This window comes from Cavia porcellus, unplaced genomic scaffold (genome assembly GCF_034190915.1).
Source record: "Cavia porcellus strain 051 isolate PalLab524CR breed Dunkin Hartley unplaced genomic scaffold, mCavPor4.1 scaffold_29, whole genome shotgun sequence".
Classification (NCBI taxonomy): domain Eukaryota; kingdom Metazoa; phylum Chordata; class Mammalia; order Rodentia; family Caviidae; genus Cavia; species Cavia porcellus.
The window spans coordinates 19,196,561-19,204,371 of NW_026947512.1; positions in this window are offsets into that span (position 1 = coordinate 19,196,561).

Here is a 7,811-nt window from a genome sequence, read left to right on the forward strand (position 1 = left end):
CACATGGATATAACCATTCATACACACATGTACACGCACACACATACACTTTACATTTTTTTTTTTCTACTGGGGATCAAACTCATCACCTTGTGCTTATCAGGCAGATACTTATGCCGCTGTGCTAAATCCCCAGCTATGCTTCAAATATTATACATATGCCTCATGTTCTTACAAATTCACACACCTATTCGTCCTCCTTATACACACCTGTTCACGCACATAGTTTTGTTCTAACACCCTCTGCTCCTTCCACTGCACATGTATACTCAGCACAGGCAGCCCGGCTCAGAATCCTTTTCATTTGGAAAGGGGATGGCTGCAGCCTTCTGTGGTCCTTGGTCCTTGCCATGGCAGGGTCCTCCAACAACTGCTCACGCTGCAGTCCCCTGCTGCAGAGCCCTATGCTGTGGCTCCTCAGAGGGGCTAGAGGGACCTTTTGAACACTTCCAAAGGCTGGGGTCAGTCTGCTTTACAGGTCAGGAAACTGGGACCCACAAGAGCTCCTTGGCTTCTCAGAGGGGGACTCAGTTTCACTTACCTCGCTGCTCAGTGCCTGGCGGGCGCCTTGCAAGGAGCCAGCCCTCCACAAGGGCTGCATGTGGAGTAAGCAAGTGGAGGCTTCCTGAGAGAAGACCAAGGCAAGACCTGGGGCCCCGGCCAGGTTCCTCATTTAGCCAAACAGGCCTCTCCCTGATCCTAAGCCAGGTACTTTTGTTAATGCAAGACCTCCAGCCACCTCCACTTCCCACAGATGAAGTAGTTGCATATAGACAATGAGGAAGGCCTATAGGACATGTGGACATGAGAGGACTCTGTGTGTTCTGGACCAATGAGAAGCAATCTGTGTTCCTCTCAAGACCTGTCCCATGGTAAGGGAGGGGTGGTTTCAAAGTCTCAAAAGCAAGCATTTTTTCTTTTTTTATCGGTACCAGGGATCAAACTCACGACCGCCTGCTTGTAGGCAGGTGCTTATGCTGAGCTAAATCCCCAGCCCCAAAACAAGCATTTTTTTAAACAAGGGAATAGTGATTACAAATTCTGACGTGTACTTACTCCAACTCAGACCTTGGTGTCAGCACCTCAAGCAGCCAGCACAATCCTGGGTAGAAAGCGACTCTTCATCCTCCCTCTTCTCTCTATTACCTGCCATGCAGCCTCAGGGGTCCTTCTGAACCTCCTCACTGCATAGAAGGAAGTGTCAGCAGCCTCCTGTTTCCCCTTGATTCCCTCTGCCCTTTCAGAAAACTTCTCGTCTACACATCTGACTGAGTCCTGTGGAACATAAGCACCCTCCTTTAGCATCCTCTGGTTCTCCAGGCAACTCCCAGGCTCAGAGTCCTTCACAAAGGCTCTGCCCTTCCAGCCTCCCCTCTGCACTCCGCTCCACGCTTCTCAAACGCTCCCCAGCTCCCTGCCCAGCAAATCTGTCCTCCTCACCCTGAATGCCCCCTCCACTGGGTGCCTGATGAATACAAGCCCTTGGTCTCCTGGTCCACTTCACTACCACTGCCCACCTACCCAGACACACATTTTGGGAGTACTCCTCAGAGCTGTGACAATAGCACCAACTCTTACGGCCCAGGACATCTAGGGATATGCAGCATCTAAGCATGTAGCCGACAGCACGCTTGAGAAAGTCAGAAATCAAAGAGCCCATAGACAGCACAGTCCGTGAAAGACACTTCACAATGTCCCTCTTCCTCCAAGCTCCTCTCAGGCCTGTGACTGACGTGAGGCCGAACCTCACAGTATTTCTAATCTTCCCACGTAGGGACAGAGGTTTTCTCTCCCCCTTCTTGTGCATTTCAACTGGAGTGACATAGTTGGGGTTTTTTATGAATTGTGAGTGACAACCAGCTGATTAATCCAGCCTTACAACAGTAGTCAGCTCACACCAGCCGGCGCTGGTGTCATTCAGGGCCAAGAGAAACGTTTCCCTTACCAAAGGCCAGGAGCTGGTGACCCGGTTAAAGAATGTGCTTTGCTTGGGGTTTGCATTCCAGGAGCAGCTTGGGAGGCCAAGGGCTTGGGCTGCCAGCAGGAGCCAGGCACAGGGCATGGAGGCGGCACTGGGCACACCTTCCTCCCGCCTCCTCATCCTGCCCTGTTTGGTCCCTCCCAGCCTCTCTGAATGGAGACAGAGCCAGCAAGAAGAAGACACTCACTCTTCTCGGGGAGCAGCATTTACACGGGGAGTACAGTGACTAGGCCCTGAGTCACAGCACTCACTACCATAAACACTTACATGCAAGGGAGCCCCTAACTGTCCATAAAGCATGTCCAATTTCAGGGTCTCCTTTGACCAATTAGGACCAGTCTCTCAAGCCAAAGAGACTGGGTCACCTGCCCGAGGACACACGGCCGGTAAGCAGCAGAGCTGATGTTTACTATAACCCCAGCTTCATCTACACCACAACCTCCACACACTCTGTCTAACCCAAGGCCCTCACTTCATGAGGTCAGTAGAGAATCAGTAAAGCTTTGGCTGTGTGAGTGTTGACAGAGATGAGGGTCCATCACGGATCTTGGGCAACTTACAACAAAGACAGTACTGGGCAGTAGTAAAAAGTCCTTAGAAATATGGGGACCCAGTGGAGGCACCCCATGAAATCTTTTATCCCTGTCTTAGGCCTGGTCTGTTCACCCACACATTTCCCAAGTGTGCAGCAATGGGCATTACAGAGCCTCAGAGATCAGGAAAACCACACTTCGATGGGAGGCATAGCCCAACAGGAAGGGCTTTTTCTTCTGCCATTAACAATGAAGTAAGAGCCCATTTCTAAAACACTAACTACAAGCTCTAGGCTCTAAACCTACACAAACATTCACCCACTCCTACTCCCAATACCCAGAGTATCTTTGTTTTGGAGTTTAAAAACCATTCCTGGCGGTAGTTAAGAAATCCTTCCTTTGATCTCCTTGGTCATCTCTTTCTCTGCCCTCCAGTGAAGAGCTCCAACTCTGGGCAGTAGCAATGACCACTCTCTAGCTAAGAGTTTATCCTCACTGACCTCCATGCTGGAAGAGCTCAGGCTTTTGATCAGTTTGTTCCTTGCATCCCAAATCACGCAGGTGAGTTTCTGCCAGAATTGGGGAAAAGGACTTGGGAAGACAAAAGTCATGCAGACTGAGAGGAAGCCATACACCTGGCAACTTCACATCATGTTCTGTCCTGCAGCAAGCCCACAAGGCAGGCAGCTGGTACCTTTCATATCAATAAACTGGGACGCAGAACATTTCAGTCTACTAGAAATTCTGGGCAAACTAGGAATCCTGTCCAAGACAAGGGATGGTAAAGCATGCCAATTCTGGTGCCACTTGCTGACTTTGTGACTTTGAAGTGGCAGTTGCTTACTTTTTCTGTGTCTGTTTCCTCATCTATGTAATGAAGATAATCATGTGTTAGTACCTACTCCAGCAGTTGTGCAGAGAATTGAATCCATTAGGAGAGGTCACCCAAGTGACAATGGCTGGCATTCTGCCTTGGCTGTATGATACAGCATCATTCTTTTTCATAGAGTTGCAGAGAAATGAGATGTATTTACGGTCAATCCCTGGCAGAGCACAACCTGGAGCCCAGATTGTCAGACTCCTGAGCCCAAATATAACGTCAGCCTCTGGGTGAGGCAGGGAATGAGGCTCCTAAATGCCCCAAAAGGAAGGAATCAGGTACCAGGTGGGCAAAAGAAGAGGAGTGACTGAGACTTCTAATGTGTCCATTCTTAGTCATTGCAGAGGGATTACAACAGATTTGTAGCAAGACTTGGAGTTGGTTTATTCAAGTCCCTCTTGAGCAATAAGGAACCAGACCCGATAGAGAAAGACCTTGGCCATGGCCACTTTGTGGGTTGAAGTGAGAAGTGCAGCTGGACCTCAGGACTCCTGGTTCCTGACCCTCTGTGCATAGCATCCTCAGCTCTCCAGCCCAGACAGGGCAAGCTCTCTGGCTGGCTTTCTCCTTTGTAGACATTCCCTCTTGGGCTTTGCTTGTGAATGACATCAAACTGTTGCATTTAACTGAGATCTTAAGGACTGTTTTCAATGTTTTAGCACAAAATGCTCCAAACTCCTGGTAAGGCTTACTAGAACTTAGAGTGTTCGAAACTCATTAATTGGATCTTGAGCTCCTAGAGCCCATGTAGATACTACAATGCAATGCCAGAGTTAGGCTTACAGACTGTGACATCACACTTGTCACAGGGTTTACTTCCCAGCTCTGCTACTTCTAGCGGGGGTTCTTCAATGTGACACTATATCTAAGAGCCTAGAACCAGGGCTGGATCAGTAAGTGTTAGATCACCATACCTGTTACTGTGATTGTTCAGTGTATGGTCAGTGAATGAAAGAACAAATGAAAGCCCCACTTCAGTGTGTAGACACAGGATTGGGCTTCATGAACCTTGCTAGACTTAGTTTGGTCAATAGAGGGCAGCTTTGAACCACGCATCTCAATTTGTTGACAACTACCAGGATTTACACCCCTCTTTGGATTTACGCCTTGTCTGGGAAAACCAGTTTTAACAAGCAGGTTCCCATCCAGGCTCTCCCAGCTGGGAAATGGGGAAGGTCATTATCTTCCAGGCCACGTTGTCCACAAGGTGCGGGTGCGGGGCTGTAATTCATCCTCTGAGTTCAGGGAAAAGGCAATCTGACAGTTGAGGTCTCCGGCTGGAAGTAAGTAGTGAGCTGAACCCTTTTCCTAGAGGAAAGGGGATGAGGGACTCAGGCATCTGTACTGAAATAATCTCAAGGGAGGAGATACTCTAGGGTTCTGGGAACCCTCTAGAACAGTGATAGCGAACCTGTAACCCAAATGCCCAAACTGCAACCCCAAACCCACTTATTTATCGCAAAATATCAGTGCTGCGTTAAACCTGAATGCTTTGGTGATGCTGAAGGGACTTGTTTTGAGTGCTAAGAGAGGATTATGCACCCACTGCCTATGCTATAGTTTCACCACCACTCCTTCAGAGCCATCAGCATGCTCTTTGTCATCCCTTTCCTCTTCCCCTGACCCAAGGCCTTATTTTATCCCCAGAGTTTACTCTCAATTTCACCTACCCTTCATGATTCAGTTGGACTCCTGTAGGGCCTCCATGGAGCTTCCCAGCAAAAATAAGACCTTCTTTCAACCCTGTGTGCTATTTTGTCCTCTTAAGGACTTTCTGCCTTGGATTATATGGGAATCACTATTTATTGTATTACCTTTATTAAACTGTAGCTTCTGACAACAGAGATCTTATTCTTAGTCATCACTCAAGTCTCACCCCAGAGGTGTAGGAGACCTGCTCTATCTGCTTCCATCCCCACCTCACCAGAGCATGGCCTTGCTGTTCTGCAGCTGTGCGCCTGCCTGTGCCACGCATCACAGGACACATCACAGGACTTGTTACTCTGAGCTGCTTGCAAGGCCCCCACCAACACATACCCACTGCACACAAAGATTATGACACGTGTAAGGATGGGACAGGTGCTTCTTTCTGGTTGTCTCCCCAGTATGCACATAGTAGGTAAAATAAATGGTTGGCCTCAAGAGCAGCCTTTCAGACATTAATCAGTGCGACAGTATGGGGGTGCATAGAGGCTTTCCCCTCCCAGGCCTGGAGACTGAGGCAGACAGGAGGAGAGGCTCGGTTCAGTTCAGACATCCAAGTACAGGCACACATCCGAGCACATGACAGGAATTCCCCAAGATCTGCTGACAAACAAGTGCCTGTCGGACATTTTCACTCTGCCACCGACCAGATCTCCTTATAAGGAATGTGTGAGTTGGCTACCAGCAGTCAAGATCATTTTTGAGGTGTGCATTATTCTGGCTCTGTGTCTGCTTGTTTGCCTTCGTAGCTGCCTGCTGGGGACAGTCAACAGTCAAGACATGTCACTAAGGCCCTGTCATTTGCCCCCTGTGGGCTGCCAGGCTGCACTTTAGCTGGAACTGGGAAGCTCTCTTTTTTTCTGGGGTCTTTGGTCATCCATCCAGATTGTAGTAAAGGAAGCTGCAGTGGGGGTGGGGAAGGTTCAAGAGCATACAGGTAGTGCGTTCCTCAGCTGTTACCAGTTTAACTGGGAACAGCGGGAGATCAGTCATATGTAGGCCCTTTCAAGTTAGTCTTCAGATACCATTGCACATTCACTCCTTTAGTCTCTAAACATCCACTGAGCAGCTTTTATACACCAGCCAATACAGTGAGGTATTGGGAACGTTCACAGGAGCTGGATTAGGTGATCAGCCTAAAACATGATCTTAGGTTTATCTGTAAAATTCTTTGTCTTGGGGCTGGAGGTTTAGCTCAGCGGCATAAGCGCCTGCCTTGGAAGCAGGCAGTCGTGAGTTCGATCCCCGGTACCGATAAAAAGGAAAAAGACAAAAAAAAAAAAAAATTATTTGTCTTATTTACAAGGAAATATTGACCAAGCTGTCTAATTTCCATATGACTTTCAGATCTCAGCTCTAAAAAGCCCTGTCTACAGGAAGCACCCCCTCACTACCCTCCTCCTATTTGGGAAGGGGCTCCCTCCTGTTAAACATCCCAAGGGCATGCTGTTCTTCCCCCCTCCTGGACTCTTCTCCTTCTCTACAGTACTATTTTTCATGGGACTGAAAACTCTCTGCAGGTGAAAATCATGTCCATCTTGTCACTGTTATCTCCCTGGCCCATCATCAAATGTTTGTAAAGCCAGTGTTTGTAAAGTAAGTAAAGAGCCTGGTAGAAGACACAGAATTCATTTATGTCAAAGTCAGGACTAGAACTGAGGGCTTCCTCAGTCTTATACTGGCTCTTAGATTACCCAAGCTTCTCTTTATGAGTCTTAATCAGCCCAGAGAGGCCCCCAGAAATGGATACAGATACCAGGAAGGAGAGGAAACAGCAGGGTAACGGACCTCATCATCTTTTCACAGATACTCTGAGCAAAGGGGGAAGCTGCTGGTAAAAGGGAGAAGCCAAAGCAGCTACCATGTCCCATGGCTCCCCAGATTTAGGGCAGGGAGATTGGTGTCTCATGTAAGGGGATCCTGATCTTCTCCAGTCACAAAGGCCAAAGGGCTTCAGGGAGGGATGGAGACATCTATGACTCACACTAAGAAGCATCAAAGGACTAGTAGAAGTAGATAAATGGGCAAACACTAAATACAAAATTTACCATTTGGGGATTTCGTCTTTCTGGTCCTCTGACTCTTAGATTACCCAAGCAGCCCCTGAATACTCTCTTGGAGAGCTGTCTTCCTGGGGTGTACTCTTGGCTGGCAAGGGGCCAACCTGGGGAAATGAGATGTGGGCAGAGCTGGAGCCCAGTCAGGCCTGTTTGATGGGGCAGGGGGCGTCCCCTCAGACAATGGAATGGAGGCCTGTTGTCCTCATGGTCTTCTCCACAGTCTAGGCTGCATAGAGGTGCATAGATTTGAGTTATCAATTCTAGAAAGCTGCAGGAAAGTGTTCCTTTCTCCCCCAGTTGGAAGAGGAGAAAAGCCTATGGACATTCTTGTTTCACTCTAAAAGGGGACTCTAGACTTGGCCCCTCAGGCCTCCAAAACCAACCTAAACCTCGTAATGTGCCACAAGTCCTCCTTGCTCTAAAATCATGAGGTGCCACAAGACCTCCTCGCTCTAAAATCATGGGGAAGATAACCTCAGGTAGAGCAGCTATTTATAATTTAAGGACGCAAGTTAAATACTAGAAGTGTAATATATTTTTTCATGAATAAATGGACACTCCATAAATCCCACTACATCTCTGCCCTACAAGCCTTCTGCCGTGAAAAGTAAGGACGTCCTGGTCCAGATTGCAGGATCCAGTTAAGGCTGATC